Here is a 24,420-nt window from a genome sequence, read left to right on the forward strand (position 1 = left end):
CATTCCTCTGACCTCTGTTCTGCACCTCTGGCCCGGGAAAATCACGTTCCTGTCTGCATGATATGTGCCATCTGACAGTGCAGCGTCTGTGGTGGTGTGCCATATACTTGTCATCTCTCGCCTGTGCTTGCTTACAGCCCATGTCTGCTCAGGGGAGGGGGAGATGCTAAGCAGACGCAGGCATTACACGCAGGAAAAGAGCACCCTGGGGACAACAAGTACACAGCACACCACAGGTGCTACACTGTCAGATGTCACTGCTGGGACCCGGGCACATATCAATCAGGCAGGACTGTGTGCTTTGCCCTATGTGTGATGCTTAAAGGAGTCATCAGGGGAAAACGTGTTAAATAGGTGGTACTTACCGGGGGTTTCCTCCAGCTCCAAGCTCCCAGGAAGTCACTCGCCGCAGCTCTGCCCGCAGCCGTTCGCCGCAGGTCCGTCCTGGTCCCCTGGGCGATGATGTCAGAGCGACCTCCAGGACGATCTGTACTGCGCCTGTGCGAGCGGCGCTGTCAATCACCGTCACGTGGGCCAGAGCGGACTGCCTAGGTGCAGTAGTACTGTGCCTGCGCAGTCCGCTCTGGCCCACGTGGCGGTGATTGACAGCGCCGCTCGCGCAGGCGCAGTACAGAGCGACCTGGAGGTCGCTCTGACGTCATCGCCGGGGACCGGGACGGACCTGCGGCGAATGGCTCACGTGGCGGTGATTGACAGCGCCTCTCGTGCAGGCGCAGTACAGAGCGTCCTGGAGGTCACTCTGACGTCATCGCCGGGGACTGGGACGGACCTGCGGCGAATGGCTCACGTGGCGGTGATTGACAGCGCCGCTCGCGCAGGTGCAGTACAGAGTGACCTGGAGGTCGCTCTGATGTCAGGTCGCTCTGATGTCATCGCCAGGGACCAGGACGGACCTGCGGCAAACGGCTGCGGGGAGAGCTGCGGCGAGGGACGTCCTTGGAGCTGGAGGAAGCCCCCGGTAAGTACCGCCTATTATACACGGTTTCCCCTGATGACTCCTTTAAAGGGGAACTGAAGAGAGAGGTATATGGAGGCTGTCATATTTATTTCCTTTTAGACAATACCAGTTGCCTGGCAGCCCTGCTGATCCTCTGCCTCTAATACTATTAGCCATAGCCCCTGAACAAGCATGCAGCAGATCAGGTGTTTCAGTGGTTCAGACTTATAAGTCTGATCTGACAAGACTAGCTGCATGCTTGTTTCTGGTTTTAATCAGATACTACTGCAGAGAAATAGACCAGCAGGGCTGCCAGGCAACTGGTATTGATTAAAAGGAAATAAACATGACAGCCTTCGTATACCTCTCTCTTCAGTTCCCCTTTAAGGGTAGAAAAGAAAGTGGCTGTGTAGTCATAGCTTACCATATTATTATTAATATATTTATATAGCACTGACATCTTCTGCAGCACATTACAGAGTCATGTCACTGACTGTCCTCAGAGGAGCTCACAATCTAATCCCTACACAGTTATAGTCTAATGCCCTATCATATTATTATTATGCATTTATGTACCCCTGACACCTTCTGCAGCACTTTACAGAGTACATAGCCATGTCACTGACTGTCCTCAGAGGAGCTCACAATCTAATCCTACCATAGTCATAGTGTAATGTCCTACCATATTATTATGTATTTATATAGCACTGACATATTTTGCAGCACTGTGCAGAGTATATAGTCATGTCACTGACTGAATTATTGGGAATTATTACCTTGTATGTCTTTGACAATTATGTTCGCTTGTCGGGGGTGAGTTCGGCAAAATAAGTTGAAAGCAAATTGGCCTCAATGGGGGTGGGGGGCCCAGGTTCAAATTCCGCATCAGGGCCCAGAAGACTGTAGCTACGCCACTGACTAGAGATGGGAAGTCCGGATCTTTTCAAGGATTCGGGTCATTCGAATCGGATCATTGAAAAAATCTGGATCTTTGAACCGAATCTTTGAATCATTTTACTATTACTAGGGAAGCAGACTGGGGTAGAGATGGGAAGTTCTGATCTTTTCAATGATCCGGATGATTCGAATCGGATCATTGAAAAGATCCGGATCTTTGATCCGAATCTCGGATCATTTTACTACCGAAGCATTCGGGGGTGAAATGAATAGCAGGACAGGTTTTTCCCTGCTGTGGACAGGAGAAGGGGAGGGGGGTGGACACACAGAGAAGGGGAGAAGATGGACAGAGGGCAGGGAGTGAACAGAGAAGGGAGGAGGGACGAGCAGAGAGCAGAAATGTTTGTTTGCACACAATACCCACATGCTGCAATCATATGCTTTACATATATTTCACCTATATGCTCATCTGTGTACTTTGAATGCAAACGTTGCACAGTGAAATAAAGCATTCCCCAAAGCATTCCCAGAAGATTTGCGCAGCTGTTTAGAGCGAGTGCAGGAGCAATAGAGTGCAGGAGGATCATATTGCGCTGCAATCACAGTGCCTGCAAAGTTACTGAGCTGTGCTGAGCTGAGTCAAAAGCTTCCAATGTGTTCACTGTGCACAACTACGGAACAGGCAGCCTATAATGAGCAGCAGATTATAGCCAGTATGTGTGCTCTACACATATCTGGCAGTGGCACCCATGTCTCCTCTCTCTCATCTACCTGTCCCTGGTTCCCATCCAACAGAGCGATACATCTCAGCTCTGCTTCCAGGACCCCGCTGCCCGCTGAGAGGGGGCGTGTCGCTCCTGGCCCCGCCCCTTTTGCGATCCGAATCACTCATTTTGATGATTCGGATGATTCGACTCACAAAATAGATTCGGATCAAAGATCCGAATCGTTCATGATCCGGACAACACTAGACTGGGGGTGAAATGACCAGGACAGGAATTTCCCTGCACTGTACATTCTGTTCAAGCCTGGCTGCTAGTATAGCAAGCTATGTGTCAACTTCACTGATATATTTTACTTTTAGTTCTGTTATGATATGTAGACACGAGCAGGATGATAAGATAACCTTTCCCCACCTAAAGAGAGAGGTTTAGCAAGCAAGGGGCCTTATCCCCTCCAGAGTTAACATTTTATGGCCTGCCCATCTGATTCTCCCTGAGCATGCTGGGTATTCTGTAAATCTGAGCTTTATTTATTTACCACCAAAGCAACAGGTGTGTATGCAGCACAGCAACACACAGGATCTATCAAAGGAGTACTGTGGGTTTTTTTAAAAAGAAAAACGGACACTTACTTGGGGCATCTACCGGCCTCCTGAAGACATTAAGTCCCGCGCCGTCCCTGCAGGATCTTCCATTCCCCGACGCTGGTCACGGTGTCATTATTCGCCTAACTAGACGAATATCACTGCGGCTGCGCAGCCATGGCAGCGTGTGTCCTCACTCATGATTATGTCATCGGGACTTACTGCGCAGTACAAAGCTTTCTTGAACTGCTCCTGCGCAGTAAGCTCCCGATGATGCTATCGGAAGCGAGGACTTGCACGGCCGCGCAGCCGCAGTGATAATGACACCGTGACCAGTGGCGGCAAACGCAAGATCCTGCAGGGACGGCGCAGGACTTAATGTCTTCAGGTGGCTGGTAGAAGCCCCAAGTAAGTGTCCGATTTTCTTTTTAAAAACCTCACAGTACTCCTTTAAAGGGAAGATCTGCGCAGACTATAAAAAACAAACTGCACTTACCTGGGGCTTCTTCCAGCTCCTGGCAGTCGATCGGTGCCCTCGCTGCAGCTCTTCTCCCTCCCGGCGTCCAGCGGTGAAGAAGCCGACCTCGCCGCTTCTGTGCGCTCCACGGCGGGGGGTCACATGGTGTAGGGACGTTATCGGGTCTCTATTGCGCAGGCGCAGAATTACTGCGCCTGCGCAGTAGAAACCAGATGACGTCACTTACACCACGTGACCCGCGCCGTGGAGCGCACATGAAGCCGACCCGGAAGCAGACCTGGCGAGGCTTCCTAACCGCTGGACGCCGGGAGGGAGAGGAGCTGCGGCGAGGGCACCGATCGACTGCCAGGAGCTGGAAGAAGCCCCAGGTAAGTGCAGTTTGTTTTTTATAATCTTCGCGGATCTTCCTTTTAAAGGGAACCTGAGGTGAGAAGGATATGGAAGCTGCCATATTAATTTCCTTGTAAACCATGCCAGTTGCCTGGCAGCCCTGCTGATCATCTGGCATAAGTAGTGTCTGAGTCAAAATCCAGGAAAAAGCATATGGCAAATTCAGTAAAACTTGAGTCAGAGTACCTGATCTGCTGCATGCTTGTTCAGGGTCTATGACTAAAAGTATTAGAGACACAGGGTCATCAGGGCTGCCAGGCAACTGGTATTGTTTAAAAGCAAATAAATATGGCAGCCTCCAAATACCGTACCTCTCACCTTGCCAGCCAGGGGAGGACTGGGACCTTTTGGCCTGGGGGGAAACGCAAACTAGAGGCCCATTATCATGGCAACCTCAGCCCAAATGACATCACACACGCACCCCATGTCGTATATGCCAGTAATCACGTGGAGTGCCAATGCGGAAATACATTTTGAGGGACAACGGCCAGGGTTTACACCCTGACAACCACATTGGCCCGAGATTTCCCAACTTCTGAGATTGATACATTCAACCAATTTCCACCCAAAATTTTTATCCGATTCGATAATATCAAAACGGTTGGTTGATCGGCTGTCAAGTTAACAGATGTATGGCCACCTTAATTCCCCAAAGCTCATTCCTTCCCCCCTCCCCCCCCCCTTGTGTCCTCCCCTTCACCACCATCTCTACTAACCCTCAAATATGCCCCTCTTCCACCTCGGATATCCCCTCCCCCTTTACCAGACACATCCTTACTGATATTCCTGCTGGCACCATGATCCCTGCCTCTTTAATGCTAATTTCCAACGTTTCTGTATCCCTCCTTCCATAACAGTTCTCACTCCCTCACCGTCACCAGGATTGCACTTTTAGGCTGCTTTCACATTAGGACATGGCGTTTGGGGCTACGTTAAGGTGGCACAACGTGCCCCTAACGCAAGGCATGGTGGTGTTGAAGTTGGATGTTATAAAGAGCCGCGTTATGCGTCTCTTGGTGCGCCGTTTTCGTTCCATACTGATAGAACAAAAACGGTGCATGCGTCAAATTTAAAAAACAAAACAATTATTACTGAGCATGTGCAAACAGTCTAACTCAGATAACTACGAGTATAACGCACAGCAAGCTGCACTTTCATTTAACGTGCAGCGTTATACTCCCAACGCAACGTGTGCACTGTGAATAGCCCATTGATTTTTCATTGCTGTGAGTTATTCTGCGTTACGGGCTGCTGTAACGTGGAAGTCTAACGTCCCACTGTGAAAGCAGCCTTACTTAGCTTTCCTGTATGACAAGAAGACACAGACACCCAGCACTGGGGGAAGGGGGGAAACAAAGGTGAATGAGGTAGAGCTGGTGCCCACCAAGAGTGCGTCTGAGCATTTTTCAAATCGACAGTGATTTGAAAAGCGATTTGTAACGATCGGTGGGCACAGAGAGTATCCGATTACCGGTGATCTGCAGTATCACCGGAAATACAGATATATACCAGATTATAAGTGATCTACAGTCTCACCGATAATCCGATATACAGACTAACCTCTGTTCACCTGAGTAGAGTGTAGTGTTTGGTGTAACAGTAACACTTTGAGGACTAGGCCTCAGTGCAGCAAGGAGTACTGCACCGATTCCTTCCGCAGACCTGAGCTCTCCAAGACGGGAGGAGTCAGACTGACAGTAGGAAGGATGTCTGAAAGTGACCCTCAGGAGGAAGGGTCGCTAACAGAGCGAGGAACCGCCCCCTAACGGTAAGGTCGGTTCTCGAGGTCGGACAAGCCAGGTCGTATACACACGGACAGATAAAGTACAAGATCAGGAGACAAAGGCGGAGTCTAGGTACAGGCAGGGTTCGGCAACGGGGTATCAGATATATCGAGGTACAGAATCAGGAGGCTGAGGCGTAGTCTAGAAACGAGCCGGAGATCGGCAACAGAGTATCAGAATTATCGAGGTACAAGATCAGAGTTCAGAAGGGTAGTCAAGGCAGGCAAAAGTCATAACAGATAATCACAATCAAACTAGTACTTTAGCTATCAACAGAATCTAGCTAAGTGTAGGATTACAGCTCCAGCTGGTCCCGGCACACTTGCGGATCTGACTACGGATCTAGGGTTGCCACCCAGCCGGAATCTGGCCGGCTTGGCCGTAAAAACAGCTAAAAAGCCGGGACCGGAATTTAATTATTTCCGGCACGTCATTTGCCGGAAAAAATAGCCCCAGGCTGATCACCCTCACACATTTCCCTCCTTTCTTCTCTCGGATTGGCTGGTCACGTACTGCCAGCCAATCACAGGAGTGGCTGTATTTTCCCCACGCTGCTGAGGACTGTGGGAGGGGGAGGAGGAGCCAGGATTGGGTGTGAGTGAGAGAGAGCTGCCTCGGAGCAGCAGCCAGCAGAGCAGCACATGGCCTGAATTGCCAATGGTCTCAGCTTTCCTTGCCTCACACAAGCAGCTACGGTAGATTGTTCAGCTGAGTCACAGTCACTGGGGAGTGTATATGGAGGAGTCACTTGCCAGCTGAGCCACGGACTTAGAAGAGAGAGAGAGACAGAGCAACAGTCAGAGCAGCAGAGGACGACAGAGAGAGGCTGGAAATTTCTGCAGAGCCCAACCCCCAGGCAACTCGTGGAGAGCCAGGACTCCATGAGAAGAGAGCGAGAAGAGACACAGCCAGCCAAACTGCAAGAGACACTGTCCCAGCCCCCCAGGCAGCAGTCAGAAGTGTGGGGAGGAGAGGGGTCCGGACGACTTGTCACAGCTTATGCTGTGTGACAGCAAGGAGAGAGGATCATCCAAATGACCTGACCCTGTCCAGCAGGTAGAGTGGACACACACAGTCACTTTCTCTCTCTCTCTCCCCAAACCTCCATCAGCCCCTATCCTCCCTTTCAGACTTTTAAAGGGAAACTAATCCATTTGAATTATATATATATATATTTACTTACCCGGTGCTTCTGCCAGCCCCCTGCAGCCGTCCAGTCCCACACCGGTCCTCAACAATCCTCTGTTCCCCACCACGCGTTATTTTCGTTTTTCCTGACTGAGAGTCAGCAGGCCACTGCACCTGCGCAGCCCTGGCCACGCTTATCCTTCTTCACGTTCCCCTTAAATTGCGGAGGAGAACGCGAAGGATACGCAGGCCAGGGCTGCGCAGGCGTAGTGGCCCACTGACTCCAAGTCGGTAAAAACTAAACTAACCCGCAACGGGGTAATAGAGGACCATTGAGGACCGTCTGCAGGGGGCTGGTGGGAGGTGAGAGAGTCTCATTTTAGTTCAAACGGTTTAGGTACTTTTTAAAGTGTACCTGAGATCTCAGAATAGGAAGATTTTATATTTACCCGGGGCTTCCCCCAGCCCCATAAGCACTGATGCGTCCCTCGCTGTCCTTCTGGGTGCCTCCGTTCAGCTGCAATCAGCCCAGGTAACTGGCTCAGTCACGTCAGTCGGGGTCTTCTGCGCATGTGCAGCCCCTCCTTGTGTGCGCAGAAGAGCCGACTGATGTGACTGAGCCAGATTACCAGGGCTGATTGCCAGGGCCGGATTTGTACTTTTTACCGCCCTAGGCCCATTACCTCCAGCCGCCCCATGACAACAACGTGGTTAGGATAGGGTTATCGGTCATAGAAAAGGGGAAGGTTAGAAATACTAATAGATTAGGTTATTAGGTTTAGGTACTTACAAAAAAAAGTGCTTAGGAAAGATTAAAAACTAGGCCTTTTGGCAATTTAGGTTGAGCCTAGGAATTTGAGAATAGCATTATGGGAAAAGGATTAAAATTAAGTCAGGTTAGAGTGAAGCTGGCCATACAATTATAGATTTCTACCCAATGTTCCAAAGTCTCCTTTCTGAAAGGAATCAGTTTAGAAGGAATTGATTCCTACAACACACAGCACATTCATTTTTAATAGATTCCAGCAGGTTATCTATTGAAAACTGATCGAACCCCAACGCTGCATGATATAATGCAATACTATGGTCTATCAATCATCTGCCACTCCTGCTCCACCCCCAATCGACCCAGGAGTCCTGTTTCATCGATACTTTAGATCGATTTCTGGTCAAATTAAATCAAATATAAAGGAATTGATTTGCATTTGATTTGATCAGAGTGAACAAATCTGCAGGGAATCAAATTAGAAATTCAATGTGTGTGTATGGGGACTACTATCGCGAAAAAAGTAGGCAGTTACAATCTGACAGGTTTTGGGCCAGTCCATCTCCTCATGGGGGATTCTCAGGGTTTTCTTTGTTTTCAACAGCATTTCCTGAACAGCAGTTTAACTGCCAAAATAGTAAGATACCAGCCGGCCTCCCTACTCACTTGCACACTATTTTGTCAGTTAGACTTTGCAACTGCTGTTCAGGAAATGCTGCTGAAAACAAAGAAAACCCTGAGAATTGCCCATGAGGAGATGGACTGGCCCAAAACCTGTCGGTTCAGTCAGATATTAACTGCCTACTTTTTTCACGATAGTGGTCCTTTAAAGTGCTGCAGAAGATGTTAGCACTATATAAATACATAATAACAATAATAATAATAATAATAATGATGTAGGACATTAGACTATGACTATGGCAGGATTAGATTGTGAGCTCCTCTGAGGACAGTCAGTAACATGCCTATGTACTCTGTAAAGTGCTGCAGAAGATGTCAGTGCTATATAAATACATAATAATAATAATGGAGGACATTAGACTATGACTATGGTAGGATTAGATGTATGCCACTCCCCCGCCTGCTGCGTGACGTCACTCACGTGCCGCTTTGTTGTCCCTCTACCCCCCTGCATGACAACAGAATGCCTTGTCAGTTACACAGCTGACCCGCATCTGTACAGCCCAGCCCAGCGATGTCGCCCAAAGGGATTGGGTCTTGATTCCGGAAAGGTGACAGTCACAGGTGTGTACGCGCCTTAACAACAACCCATAAGTACTAAGAGCAGTGCAAACTAATCAGGCTGCATCAGTTAGATAAAAACAAGTGTAATAAGTTTGTAGTCAATTTTAAAAACTGCTTTTATCCATATACAGTAGCTGCAGGGAGAAAGTGCTGGTGCTCAAACATAGATATAATTAGGTTGATTCATGAAATGTTAATGCGCTAAGCCACGTGGGTTAAACCGGTGACCGCACACTATCAGCGTAGCGAGCGCTCTTGGCTATGCGTGCTTCTTTGAAGTACAGTGCGATGGTTTGTAACACGCATACAGTAAAAAATGACGCGGAGGAAATAATGGCGCACCGTTCTGCCGATTATAAAACGCTATTTACCGTTTTAATGTAAATACATTAAAACGGTAAATAGCGTTTTATAAAACAGCAGAACGGTGCGCCATTGAAAAATGCAGGGAACTAGCAGAGGGGGTCGGGCTGGCAGCGGGGGTCGGGCTGGCAGCGGTGTCAGGGTGGAGAGGCAGCGGGCTGGCAGCGGGGGTCGGGCTGAAGAGGCAGCGGGGTGGAGGGAGGATTACGCAGCATGTGTATATTGTGTATACATTACCTTGTCCCGGCCGGCGATCGCTCCTTCACTCCATAGCTTACAGGAGTCCTGCATCCAGCCAATCACCATGCGGCTTCAGTTTCCGCATGGTGATTGGCTGGATGCAGAACTCGTGCAAGCTATGAAGTGAAGGAGCGATCGCCGGCCGGGACAAGGTAATGTATACACAATATACACATGCTGCGTAATCCTCCCTCCACCCCGCTGCCTCTTCAGCCCGACCCCCGCTGCCAGCCTACTGCCCGCTGCCTCTCCAGCCCGACCCCGCTGCCAGCCCGCTGCCTCTCCAGCCCGATCCCTGCTAAAAAAATTGAACATATAAAACGATAAATATCGTTGTAATGCAGCGCCATTCTGACACTATTGGCGCTGTGCGCCATTTTTGCCTGTCCCCTGTAACACGACTGTCATACTTTACTAGTCTGGCCGCTGCTACATTAAAGTATGACAGTCGTGCTACATACCATCGCACTGTACTTCAAAGAAGCACGCTTAGCCAAGAGCGCTCGCTACGCTGATAGTGTGCGGTCACCGATTTAACCCATGCAGCTTAGCACATTAGCATTTCATGAATCAACCTCAATATCCTTTAAAAAACAGAGTGAACCAGTTATCTCAGAAGACTAAAAGTGCAATAAGAAAAAGAACAAGTGTGAATAGCTGCACTAGGGCAATGGAAAGACAAATGACTGTGGGGGGGAGGAGAAGGGAAACTATTCTATCTGGTGAAAATGATAAAAGGAATGACAGGGGTGCATAGAGAGAAGAGATGAAGCCAGGCTACAGGGGGACAGAGGGGAGCACCAGCCAGGCAGCCCTGTTTTAGTAGCTTCAGGAGTCAGACTCCCGGGAAGGAAGGGGAGAGAGAGGGATCCCAGCTGGTCACTCATTCCCCAGGATCAGGCAGGCACAGCGAGCTTCTAATCTAGTGTTCTGCAGACACTTCTACGCCCTCCCTTCCCTCTCACAGCGCTGCCACCATGCACAGATACCTTTGCTGTGTTGAGAGTAGCCGCACATCTACTTCCTGAAACTGAATCTCCCGGCTTGACTTCTGTGCTGTGTGCTCAGCCCCTCCTCCCTCAGTGTCAGGATGGAGAGGAAAGGAGGGGAGGGGCGCTTTCCTCCGTACAGTTCTAGCAGAGACAGGGGACAGCTGATCTGCTACCAGGTCCAGGTGTAGTGTGCGACAGCCGCCCCAGCTTTTCTGTCGGCAGGTTTCCGCCCTAGGAAACGGCCTAGGTGGCCTGTGCGGAAATTCGGCCCTGCTGATTGCGGCCGAACGGAGGCACTCGGGAGGATGTTGAGGGACGATTCGGTGCTCATGGGGCTGAAGGAAGCCCCGGTGAGTATAAAATCTTTTTATTCCGAGTTCTCAGGTACACTTTAATGTACCAATTAATAATACAATTCTGTGGCTGATCGATCATTTCCACAGTAATCAGTCAGAAACAATTGGTCATGCCCATTAATGGCCAAATTCCTGCTAGCCAATTACACTGGGATCAATCCGAAAAACAGGTCGATTCTATTAATCTGATCGACTTGGCTACCGGTAATTCGGCTGTTAAAAGGGTACAACCGATCGATTATCATTGGAAATGATTGATCAGCTGTGGAATTGTATAATTAATGGGCACTTTTAAAGTGTGCCTGTAGGGAAAAAAAGTGCCCCTTGGGGTATTTACCTCGTAAAGGGAAGCCTCTGGATCCTAATGGGGCTTCCCCTGTCCTCGGCAGGGGCGATCCAGCGCTAGGACCCTCCAACATCTCCTTGTTGACTGCTTGTTGGCACGTGTGCATGCGCACTAGCAGTTTACCGCTCGGCTCACGCAGTAGAGTAGAACAGATCAGGCTTGGCTATTTTCGCCAGAGCCCAAGTGGGAAGCTGCTAATGCTTCTGCGCACAATGGCAACGTGGATTGTTTTTGTTTTCTTTTGTCCGGGGGTCCCAGCGCAGGATCAGGCTGCCTGAGGAGGCTGGAGGAAGCCTTAGGATTCAGAGGCCTTCTCTTCCAGAGGCAAGTACCACCCATGGCCACTTTTTTTTACAGGTGTTCTTTAAACTATTTAAAGGGATCCTAAAGGCAAGAAAAAAAAATTAAGTTTCATTTATCTGGGACTTCTACCTAACCCCTGCAGCCATCCTGTGCCTTTGCCGGTCCTCAACTATCCTCCATTCCCCCCCAGGGGTTAGTTTCGTTTTTGCCTGCTCAGGGTCAGCGGGCCACTGCGCCTGCACAGCTATGTCCACGCGTATCCTTCTTCACATTCCTATCCACAAAAACGTCTTGCGCAGGATGCTATAGCAGACAGGAATGCAAAGGACATGTTTGGACAGAGCTGTGCAGGCGCAGTGGCCCACCGACTCTGAATTGGCAAACACGAAACTGACCCACGGTGGGAAACCGGAGCATCAGTGAGTGGCTGGGCGGGCACAGGACAGCTGCAGGGGGCTGGTAGAAGCCCCAGGGATCCTTGCCTTTAGGATCCCTTTAACATTTGTTTCTATTTCTGTAAATATTCAACTTTCTTGTGCTATGTTTGAAAAAAGGTCGTAACAAACCCCTCCCACTTTAGGCCACACCTCCAGGCCACACCCTAAAGCCGGTATTTTTTCAGGCAAAAGGTGGCAACCCTATACGGATCTGGGTGCTCCCACATATGTGATCGCACGCCAGACAAAGAGCAAGTGAACAACCAGCAGTATATATACTCTAGGACCTTTCCAGGACCTCCCTAATTGCTGGTCCAATGAGAGCAGTGGAAATTGTCAGCTGACCCAGCTGGTCAGCTGACTCCCTTCTAACTGTTATTTAAACTCTGCCTCTGTGCTCGCGCGCGTGTAAGTCTGAATCTTGGTGGACTATCAGTCCCAGCCACACCAGCACTGTCATGCAATGTATCTAGTGCGGGGGCCGCCTCTGATGCGGATTCCGCCGTTACCAATGCGGATTCCGCCGTTACCAATGCGGATTCCGCCGCACTGCCTATGCGGCATGCGGCGTTTTTTCCGCGTTGTGACGCCATGCTGGACGCGGAAACAGCCGCCTCACCTTGAGAGACGGCGGCCTTTCCGCGTTTCCTTACACGATTGGCTAATGTTACCCTGTGAGCGCCCTTTTCCACTAGCAATAACTAGCGTTAGCAATTGCGATTTTGTTATGCACTGCAGGGCATAGCAAAATCGTGGCAATAATCGCTCCGGCACGCGATCGCGTTTTTGTTAAAATTGAATCGCGTAGTGGAAATAACCTACCGCGATTTCTATGTTATTTAGCAAACCCTACCGATTTTAAAATCGCTAGCGGTTTGCGATTTTGCAATTGAGCAAATGCTATCTCTCTAGTGGAAAAGGGCCCTGGGTTGTTCTCACAGCAGCGTTGTGATTTTTTTCAAAATTGCAAACACACTGCATGAAGGAAAAAAAAAATCACTCTGAAAATCGCTTCACAAAATTACACTCACAAATTGCTAGCGATTGCTATTGTGATTTTGGCGTGCACTCGCCCAGAGAGGGGAGGAGTGGAGAGAGACTGAGAATAGCCTGAGAAGGAGCAGAGAGCTTATCTGTATTGCAGTCCAACATCAGACAGGCTACTTGCCTGTAATTTGACTCCTGTCCCTGCCAGTCTCTCACACAAGTCAGAAAGCAACCCTCACCAGGATTGCGCTTTTACTTAGCTTTCCTGTATGACAAGAAGACACAGACACCCAGCACTAGGGGAAGGGGGGAAACAAAGGTGAATGAGGAAGAGCTGGTGCCAGGGGCGTAACTAGAAATGACTAGGCCCCATAGCAAAAAAAACAATATGCCCCCCCCCCCCCCCGACCTTCCAACCCCACAGACCTCGGACCCCCCACCCAAACATTTTATGGGGAAATCTGATTTCCCAATAAAACGCAGCCAGATTGTCGGCAGATTTCCACACAATATGCAACCAGATTATCGGCAGATTTCCCCACAAAATGCAACCAGATTGTCGGCAGAGTTCCACACAATATGCAACCAGATTGTCGGCAGATTTACCCACAAAATGCAACCAGATTGTTGGCAGATTTCCCCACAAATTGCAACCAGATTGTGGGCAGATTTCCCAACAAATTGCAACCAGATTGGCAGCAGATTTCCCCACAAATTGCAACCAGATTGGCGGCAGATTTCCCCACAAAAAATGCAACCAAATTGGCAGCAGATTTCCCAAAATAATGCAACCAGATCGTCAGCAGATTTTCCCACAAATTGCAACCAGATTGGCGGCAGATTTCCCAAAAAAATGCAACCAGATTGGCAGCAGATTTCCCCACAAAAAATACAACCAAATTGGCAGCAGATTTCCCAAAATAATGCAACCAGATCGTCAGCAGATTTTCCCACAAATTGCAACCAGATTGGCGGCAGATTTCCCAAAAAAATGCAACCAGATTGGCAGCAGATTTCCCCAAAAAATGCAACCAGATTGGCAGCAGATTTCCCCCAAAAAATGCAACCAGATTGGTGGCAGATTTCCCCACAAATTGCAACCAGATTGTCGGCAGATTTTCCCACAAAATGCAACCAAATTGTCTGCAGATTTCCCCATAAAATGCAATCAGATTATCGTCAGATTTCCCGACAAAATGCAATCAGATTGTCGCCAAATTTCCCTAACAAAATGCAATCAGATTGTCGCCAGATTTTCCGACAAAATGCAGTATATGTAGCCAGGTCTATAGTGGCCTAACATTAATTACCTGGAGGGAGGGTGGTTGGGCAGGCTGGCACGCTATTTGCGGTGCAGGCACTGCACTGTGTAGGCAGTTAGGTTGCTGGGTGGGAGGGTAGGCAGTTAGGTAGCTGGGTAGGCAGATAGGTAGCTAGGTGACAGGGTAGGCAGATAGGTAGCTAGGTGACAGGGTAGGCAGATAGGTAGCTAGGTGACAGGGTAGGCAGATAGGTAGACGGGTAGGCAGTTGGGTAGCAGGGTAGGCAGATAGGTAGCTGGGTGGCAGGGTAGGCAGATAGGTAGCTGGGTGGCAGGGTAGGCAGATAGGTAGCTGGGTGGCAGGGTAGGCAGTTAGGTAGCTGGGTGGCAGGGTAGGCAGTTAGGTAGCTGGGTGGCAGGGTAGGCAGATAGGTGGCAGGGTAGGCAGTTAGGTAGCTGGGTGGGAGGGTGGGCAGTTAGGTAACTGGGTGGGAGGGTGGGCAGTTAGGTGGGCGGGTGGGCAGTTAGGCAGCCGGGTGGGTGGATGGATAGTTAGGCAGCCGGGTGGGTGGGCAGTTAGGCAGCCTGGTAGTTTAGTGGGGTAGGGGCCCGACTCCTATCCCCCCCTGCCTCAACTGGGGTCCAGGGTCCCCCCTCCTTTTACGAGCAGCGGGAGGTGCGGCATATTCAGCAGGCTCCAATCACACTCAAAAATTGCTAGCGATTGCTATTGTGATTTTGGCGTGCACTAGCCCAGAGAGGGGAGGAGTGGAGAGAGACTGAGAATAGCCTGAGAAGGAGCAGAGAGCTTATCTGTATTGCAGTCCAACATCAGACAGGCTACTTGCCTGTAATTTGACTCCTGTCCCTGCCAGTCTCTCACACAAGTCAGAAAGCAACCCTCACCAGGATTGCACTTTTACTTAGCTTTCCTGTATGGCAAGAAGACACAGACACCCAGCACTAGGGGAAGGGGGTAAACAAAGGTGAATAAGGGAGAGCTGGTGCCCACCAACAGTGTGTCTGAGCGTTTTTTTCAAATCGACAGTGATTTGAAAAGCGATTGGCTATTGTTACCCTATGATGGTGTTCTCACAGCAGCATTGTGATTTTTTCAAAATCGCAAACACACAGCGTGAAGCATTTTTTGGAGCGATTCATTACAAAAAATCGCTCTGAAAATCGCTTCACAAAATCACACTCACAAATTACTAGCGATTGCTATTGTGATTTTGGTGTGCACTAGCCCAGAGAGAGGAGGAGTGGAAAGAGACTGAGAAGGAGCAGAGAGCTTATCAGAATTGCAGTCCCACATCACACAGAGGCTACTTGCCTGTAATTTGACTCAGGCAAGTCAGAAAGCAGCCCTCCTGGAGTCTAGGGACTATCAAAAACTGTTCAACTTTTTTAACACCTTATCCACACATGCAGTCATTATAACATAGGGTAGAGACCAGACAGATTTTTGCCTACAGACCCTCCAGGCAAGCTCTGCATCATGCTGTGTAAATTTACCCACTTGCCTGCCCTCCAGTTGCACCTTTATCAGCTAGCCTAGTGTTTCACATTGCCTTACAACAAACCTGAATACACCAGACCTGCCCTAAATCACTGAATGAAAGGTTGCCTGGGGGGAGATTGCCCCCCTTCCCCCCTGCCCAGTCTGCCCCATCTGCCCCTGTTGCCAGCAGTGATAGTGGCTGTGTGAGGACACATAGCCAGCAGTGATAATGGGCATGTGAGACTAGGAGTTATCAACTTTGTAACCAAAGAGCTGCTGCTTATGCTGCTGTAATCTGATCCCTCACTTTCAGTGAGCTGGGAGGAGAGTCCCTAAAGCTGGCCACTAACGGTCCAATCTATAGCGAAAAATTGTTCGAGCGATCAGAAATTCTGATCGGACGAAAAATCGTTCACTACACCATCAACTAACCAATCATTGCTTCCTATCTATCACGACCACCAAGAAAATCCAATTGTGTCCACCAATGGAGATTATTTACAACCAATCCGATCAGAATTTCTGATCACTCGAACGATTTTTCGCTAGAAATTGGACCGTTAGTGGCCAGCTTAACTCTTCACAGCTCAGCAGAAGCTGCAGTTCCTGTTTCTTCCAGACATCCACTGTGAACCGAATCGTTCATTGTGATGATCCAGTTGATTCGACTCACAAAAAAGATACAGATCAAATGAACGATTCATTCATGATCCAGACAACACTAATAGTGACACAAGACCACAGAGTGGGACTTAGGCATGCTGGGAGTTGTAGTCCAGATCCCAGCAGGCAGTGCTGTACGGTGACAGCTGCCTCCACAGTAGGGTTGCCACCCAAAGCCGCTAATTACAAAGCCGCTGCCGGAAAATTTGTTTTACCGCTGTAATATCAGATACTGCAGCCCGGAAACAGCTTTCCTCACTGAGCATCACGCATGCTCAGTGGGAAGTTAGATATTATTTTCCTGAAATATCTCCGCTTCTGCACCACGTACAGTCCCGAAATTTTCAAGGTAGGGAGGGGACCCCCAGATCTAGCTCTGTGGCGAATTGCAGCCCCCAAGCCCCACTGGTTCCCGAGACTGATTACAGCAAACCTATCTCGGGAACTAGAGGGACTCGAGGGCTGCAATTCGCCAAAGAGCTAGATCTGGGGGTCCCCTCCCTACCCTGAACATTTTGGGACTGTACGTGGTGCGGAAGTGGAGATATGTAGGACGTTTTACATGGCTGCACAATTTAATGGGACGCAGGCTCCTACTGCGCATGCGGGGCTGCACAATCTGCAGGGCTACTCATTCAGTCACTACATTGGCAATGTATCTGCCCGTTTTTTTGTGTGTGTGTGGACTGAACCACAAGAGCAGAGGGGGAAACAGTAGGTCAATGTTATCATAATACATATACTACGGTAAATGTGATAAGTCTATAGCCTGTTCTCCCTCCTGCTGGATGTACACAGCCCCCTGCCTCCCCTGACTGCAGAGCTGACATAACACTGATACAGTTCAGTGTTCAGAGGCAGGGCAGAGGCGAGAGAGGCTCCAGCCTCAGGGCGCAGTGTAGGAGGGGGCGCATAATTCACTAAGCTATCATTCCCTAATTTTGTTTGAAGCAGAGAGAAATTAGAAAAGGGGATACATGGCAGTGACTGCATTGCAAGCCAGATAACTAGAAAGTAAGGTGATGGCGGCCCTGGGGCGCATCTTAGTCTAATAGCAATAAGTGTGTGGCGGCTGGGGTGGTAGTGATGGAGGGGGCGCACTTTGGTATCTCAGCCTTGGGTGCTGGAGGACCTTGTTCGGGCTCTGTTCAGAGGAATGCCCAGCGCCCCTCCCCCTAAGAAAATGAGCACTGCCGCTGGAGAAGGAGAGAGACACAGAGACTGAGACAGGTCGTGGAGGAGCTGAAGCTATGACAAGCAGCAGATAACGGAAAATTGTATACTTACCTACCAGTAATTTTCCTTTCCTGTCTAAACTCCATGGCAGCATACTACGGGGTTAACTCTGCCCCCTAACCCCTCAGGACTTGTGTCTATAAATCTTTTGCCCTACCCACTCTTGCTTTTTTTATTAGTCCACCACTAACTGTGGCTTCTCGGGTGGGTCCTTCGTATACTGCCATGGAGTTTAGACAGGAAAGGAAAATTACCGATAGGTAAGTATACAATTTTCCGTTTTCCTGTCCAACTCAATGGCAGCATACTACGGGGACTTAACTAGCTTGAATAAAGGGAGGGTAGAGCCATAAAGAACAGTCAAATACAAATATGATGCCCAGAAAAACCTGTATTAAACAAATCAGATTAGTAGTTTTCAATGAAAGTATTATATTGTCATTTTGACAGAAGACATGATTTCTCTCCCAAATTGAACCGTGGATAGTGCTCCCGGATCCACTTTATAATGTCTTATAAATGTGTTTGCTGACGACCAGCTGGCTGTTCGACATATAACTTCTGGCGACATCTTCGTTAGTGCTGACCAAGATGCTGCAATAGATCTTGTGGAGTGCGCTGTGACTACTTCAGGTGGTTCCTTGCCCGTTATCTTAAAGGGAACCAGAGACGAAGCACCCTTGTGTATTTTACCATGTATATCAGTAAGAACATTAGAGAAAACACTTACCATGCTCTCTGTTTCATCCTCACTGCTAAAAGTGTCTGTTATTATTATTATTATTATTTATTAGATTTATATAGCGCCAACATATTACGCAGCGCTGTACAATAAATAGGCTTACAGACAATGATAACAGGGTTGACAGAACAATACAGGTAATGGACCATAGATACAACAATACAGGTAATAGCAATAAGATACACAACACAATGCAGATAATAGTACAATGCCAGATCATAAACTGGAATGGTAGTGGTAAAAAATTACCAGTTCCAAATTCTGGGTAAAGTGCACACAGTCAAGTATGATACACAAGGGAAGAGGGCCCTGCCAAAGGCTTACAATCTAGAGGGAGGGGCTGGTGACACAAAAGGAGGGGGTGCATCAAGAAGTTATTGGCAGAAAGGATTAGGGTAGTGTCGAGTTGATGTAGGCCTCCTTGAAGAAGTGAGTTTTGAGTGCTTTTTTGAAGGTGTTGAAGGTGGGAGCGAGCCTGATGGGCAGCGGGAGAGAGTTCCACAGGATAGGGGCAGCTCTAGTGAAGTCCTGCAGTCTGGCATGGGAGTGCGAGATGCGTGGGGTGGTTAAGAGGAGGTCGTTGGAGGAGCGAAGTGGGCGGCCAGGTGTATATCTGCTGACCAGGTCAGAGATGTAGGTTGGGCAGGACTTGTGTAAGGATTTGTATGCCAAACATAGGATCTTGAAGTTGATTCTGAAGTGAATTGGAAGCCAATGAAGGGATTTGCGTAGGGGAGTTGTGGAGACAGAGCGGTGGGAGGAGTAGATGAGTCTGGCTGCTGCGTTCATGATGGATTTTAGGGGGGCGATGCGGTTTTGAGGAAGGCCTGACAAGAGGGAGTTGCAGTAGTCCAGGCGGGAGATGATGAGGGCATGGACAAGGAGTTTGGTAGTGTCTGGGGTCAGGAAAGGCCGGATCTTGGAGATGTTGCGTAAGTGGAAATAGCAGGCTCTAGCTACGGTTTGGATGTGGGAGGTGAAGGAGAGGGCCGAGTCTAGGGTGACACCCAGGCAGCGGGCTTGTGTGGTTGGATGAATGATTGTGCCATTGACAGTGACATAGAGGTCAGTGGGGGGTGAAGCAGCACGGGGCGGGAAGATTAGGAGCTCAGTCTTATCCAGGTTTAATTTTAGGAACCTGGCAGACATCCACGATGAAATAGCTGAGAGACCAGAGGATACCTTCTCCATGGTGGTGGTGGAGGGGTCAGTGGTATGGAGGTAAATCTGGGTGTCATCTGCATATAGGTGATAGTTGAAACCCAGAGAGGAGATGAGTTTTCCTATGGAGGCGGTGTAAATGGAGAACAGCAGGGGACCAAGAACAGAGCCTTGGGGGACCCCAACTGAAAGTGGGAAGGAGGTTGAGGAGGAACCATTGAAGGAGGTCTTGAAGGAGCGATTTGAGAGGTAGGAGGAAAACCATGCTAGGGCACGGTCTTGGATACCCACAGATTGCAGTGACTGGAGTAGCAGGGAGTGATCAACAGTGTCGAATGCTGATGAGAGGTCTAGGAGGAGAAGGATAGTGTATTTTCCTTCGGCCTTGGCAAGCGTGAGGTCATTGACGACCTTGGTGAGGGCAGTCTCGGTGGAGTGACCTGGCCGAAATCCTGATTGTAGGGGATCAAATAGGGAGTTGGAGTCAAGGTAATGGGTCATGCGTTGGTGGACTAAACGCTCTAGGAGTTTAGATGCAAAAGGGAGTAAGGAGATAGGACGGTAGCTGGATGGAAGTGAGGGGTCTAGTGAGGGTTTTTTAAGTAGGGGAAGTACAGTGGCCTGTTTGAAGTCAGAGGGGAAGGTACCCGTAGAGAGGGAGAGGTTAAACAGAGTGGTGAGGACAGGAGCCAGAACAGGGAAGTGAGGACGGAGGCATTTGGATGGCACAGGGTCTAGGGGGCTGGAGGTGGCAGGAGAAGTGGCTAGGAGACGGCTGACTTGGTCCTCTGTGATAGGAGTAAAGGCAGTGAGTGGAGGGTGGGGTGGGGAATAGGTATTGGTGGGGGAGGAAGAGGTGGTGGAGTGGAGGCATGAGATTTCCCGTCGGATGCTGGCTATTTTGTCGGTAAAGTGGGTGGACAGATCAGTGGCTGAGAGGGCGGAGGTGGGGGGAGGAGTGGTGGGGTTAAGGAGGGAGTTGAAGGTGGCGAAGAGGCGCCGAGGGTTGGAGGCTTGGGATCCGATCAAGGCAGCAAAGTATTTTTGTTTAGCATCAGTTAATGCGGTATAGAACAGCTGCAGGTTGGCCTTGTACACCAAGAAGTCGGAGTTGCTGCGGGATTTCCTCCATTTGCGTTCGTAGGTGCGTGTCTGTTTTTGGAGGTTGCGAGTGTGTGCATTGTGCCAGGGCTGGGGGTTGATGGGACGGCTGGGGCGGAATGTGGGGGGTGCAGCAATGTCTATGGCTGCTGAAAGGGCCTGGTTGTATTTGGCCACAGCTTGGTTTGGGCAGGTAACGTTAGGGAGGGTGGATGAGAGGGAGTGGAGGGGGTTGGCTAGTGCAGTTGGGTCTAGGTTATGCAAAGCTCTCTGCCAACGACCTGAGGGTGGAGGAGGGTTGGGGGAGGATGATGGGGAGATGGAGAAAGTGAGAAGGTGATGGTCGGAGAGGGGGAAGGGTGTGATGTCCAGGTTGGGGAGGGTGGCGGATTTTGAGAGAATCAGGTCGAGAGTGTGGCCAGCGCGGTGGGTGGGGGAATTGGTGTGTTGGGAGAGGCCAAGGGAAGTAGTGAGGGAGAGCAGTTGAGAGGCTTCAGGGGAGTAAGGACTGTCCATGGGTATGTTGAAGTCCCCAAGTATGATTGTGGGGAGGTCAGAGGAGAGGATGTGTGGGAGCCAAGAGGCCAGGTTGTCCAGGAATTGTTTAATGGAGGTGGATGGGGGGCGGTAAAGGACTGCGATGACTGCTGGAAGGGGATGGTAGAGGCGGATAACATGTGTCTCAAAGGATGTAAAGTTTAAAGAAGGGGGTGGCGTGAGGACACGGAAAGTGCAGGACGGGGAGAGGAGCAGACCCACCCCTCCCCCAGACCTGTTTTCTGGTCTGGGGGTGTGACTGAGGTGAAGTCCCCCATAGGAGAGGGCCGCTGCTGCAGCAGAGTCAGAGGGGGTGAGCCATGTCTCTGTGAGGGCAAGGAGGGTGAGGGAGTTGGAGAGGAAAAGGTCATGGATTTCAGTGAGTTTGTTGCGGACTGATCTAGCATTCCAGAGGGCGCAGGAGAGAGGGGTGGTGTGCTTGTGAGAGGTCTGGATGGGAATGAGGGAGGAGAGGGAGTGAGTGTGGGTGCGGGAAGGAACTGTGAGGGGGGTGGAGACATGTTTAGAGTGGGGTGTGCATGGAGTCAGTGATGGAGTGGTATGGGAGTTGCGTGGGGTTGGAGGGTAAAATGGGAGGGTAGAGTTACATAAGGTGACCTTATTGAGGACTAGGTGGTGAAGGAGCAGGTGGAGGAAGAGCATATTGTGATATGTAGATAGTGGAGGAAGAGGTGTGCAGAAAGGTGGAGGAGTCATGGAGTTTGAGAGTAGGGAGAGATGGTTTGTGTAGGCCGAGATGTTTGGCAGTGTTTAAAGTTGTAAATAATGCAAATACCTTAGTGACTGCTTAATGCTGCTGGATTGCTGGTGAATTCTGGTAAATTCAATTAGTAAGATCCTTAAAGCGATCCTTAAAATGCGAGCCGACAATCGTCAAAGCCGATTACACAGCATCCTTATGAACATCCACACAGCCCTAATGTTTGAATAAAATTGGTCTAGAGACCATAAGCCTCCACTACAATCAGCTGTGAGCTGGACAGGAAGTTGACCAGCATGGGGGTGGACTATGCAAATACTTAGAGCTGGGTGGATAAAGAGGTGTGAATCAAGCAGACAGTAAGATAACAATAGACAGGTAGATGCAATTTGAGAATCGTGTGCAGATGTAGAAAGTCACATACACAGGTAGATGCAATTTGAGAATCGTGTGCAGATGTAGAAAGTCACATACACAGGTAGATGCAATTTGAGAATCGTGTGCAGATGTAGAAAGTCACATACACAGGTAGATGCAATTTGAGAATCGTGTGCAGATGTAGAAAGTCACATACACAGGTAGATGCAATTTGAGAATCGTGTGCAGATGTAGAAAGTCACATACACAGGTAGATGCAATTTGAGAATCGTGTGCAGATGTAGAAAGTCACATACACAGGTAGATGCAATTTGAGAATCGTGTGCAGATGTAGAAAGTCACATACACAGGTAGATGCAATTTGAGAATCGTGTGCAGATGTAGAAAGTCACATACACAGGTAGATGCAATTTGAGAATCGTGTGCAGATGTAGAAAGTCACATACACAGGTAGATGCAATTTGAGAATCGTGTGCAGACTGCTGTTATCAGCAGTCACAAGAATCCCAGACTGAGCAATTAAATCTGGCTTTGCTGGGAATGATTATTGCTGAGTCATTATAGCAAAGCCACAAGGGGGCAGGCTTGGGCTTGAAATAACACCACAGAAGACAGACTTAGCTATAATCTTTCTGTAGCAAAGCTAGACTGAGCAGCCTGACTTCTCAGTCGGGGGGTTCTTATCAGAGGTGATAACAGTCAGATTACACAGAGAACAATGAAACAAAGGGCAGATTAGGTGTTTACTGTCATGTTCCCACTGATTTATAAGGTAAAATACAAGAGGGTGCTTCATCTCTGGTTCTCTTTATAAGTCTCTTTGGTTGTCCTCACCAACCATCCTGCAATTGTTCTAGATGTCGCTGGGTATCCCTTTCTATATCCATCGGGTATTATAAAAGGTATTTTTGTTATGCGTACTTCGGCGGCGCCGTCCTCTACACATAGGCCTTGATTATCTGTGGTACATTCCATGTGTCGGGATAGTCCGCCAATGAGTCAGAGAATAATGGCAGGTTCCATTCTTGATTGAAGTGGAAGGAGCTTGCCACTTTTAGGATAAATTCTTGTACTGGCCTTAAAGTTACTCTATCTTGAAAGAATTGAATATACGGTGGTTCACAGCTTAACGCCTGAAGCTCTGCAACTCTGCTGGTCGAGACAATTAGCGTTAGGAAGACTGTTTTAAGTGTCAAGCTGTATAATGTGCAGTCACAAAGGGGTTCAAACAGTCTCCTGGATAATCCTGCCAGTACCAACGGTAAGTCCCATTGCGGATACCAGTCTTTTTTAGGTGGTTTGATCTTATTGACCGCCTGAATAAATTGTATGACCAGTGGGTCCATTGCCCATCTTGTATGTGTCATCGCCGAAATAGCCGATACTTGTCCTTTAATTGTTCTTGACGCTAATCCGAGTTCTAGCCCCTTTTGTAGAAACTCAAGTACATGTACAACTTTTAGCGTAGATACCTGAAGGTGTCTGTCTTCTAGAAAGGTTATGAATTTGTCCCAAGTTCTGTAATAGTTTATATTAGTAGTTCTTTTTCTAGCTTTAAGTAAAGTTTTGATGACCGCTGCGGAGCATCTTAGACCTTGCAATCTTTGCCTCTCAGCCTCCATGCCACTAAGTTTAGTATTTGAGGGTGAGGATGTAATACTCCGTTCTGAGATAAGCGGTCCCTCAGACACGGAAGTCTCATTGGAGGTTCCACCGCCAGTTCTTGAAGGAGGGGGAACCAGGGTCTGCGCGACCAATGAGGGATGACTGCTATTACTGTCACTCTCTCTCTCTCTCTGAATTCTCTTGAGTAACCGATGAATTAATGGTGTCGGCGGGAATACATAACCTAGAGTGAACTTCCACAAGGTCGTCAGAGCATCCCATCCCGATGCTTGTTTGTACTTCAGTCTGTAAAAGAATTTCACACATTTCGTGTTCTCTGGTGTAGCCATCATATCTATTTGGATTCCCCCATGTCACACAGATCTGGTCGAATACCGTCGTCTTGAGAGACCATTCTTTGTGGTCTATACAGTTTCTGCACAATGCATCCGCCAGATGATTCTGGTGCCAGGTATGTGGATTGCTTGGAGTAAGACAAGGTTCTGCAGGGCCCAGTTCATTATGGGTGACACTTCGC

General features: G+C 49.0%; 1 protein-coding gene across 1 annotated transcript in view; it reads left to right on the top strand.

The window, feature by feature from the left end:
- The first annotated feature begins 6,411 nt into the window (after window positions 1–6,411).
- The window catches only part of HPF1 (histone PARylation factor 1), a 90,296-nt gene continuing 72,287 nt past the window's right edge, over window positions 6,412–24,420 (top strand). The window contains exon 1 of the mRNA XM_068269322.1: window positions 6,412–6,869. The gene's annotated coding sequence lies outside the window, so the exon portion shown is untranslated. The remainder of the gene's footprint in view (window positions 6,870–24,420) is intronic.

The sequence above is a fragment of the Hyperolius riggenbachi genome, chromosome 1, assembly GCF_040937935.1.
Source record: "Hyperolius riggenbachi isolate aHypRig1 chromosome 1, aHypRig1.pri, whole genome shotgun sequence".
NCBI classification, from domain to species: Eukaryota; Metazoa; Chordata; class Amphibia; order Anura; family Hyperoliidae; genus Hyperolius; species Hyperolius riggenbachi.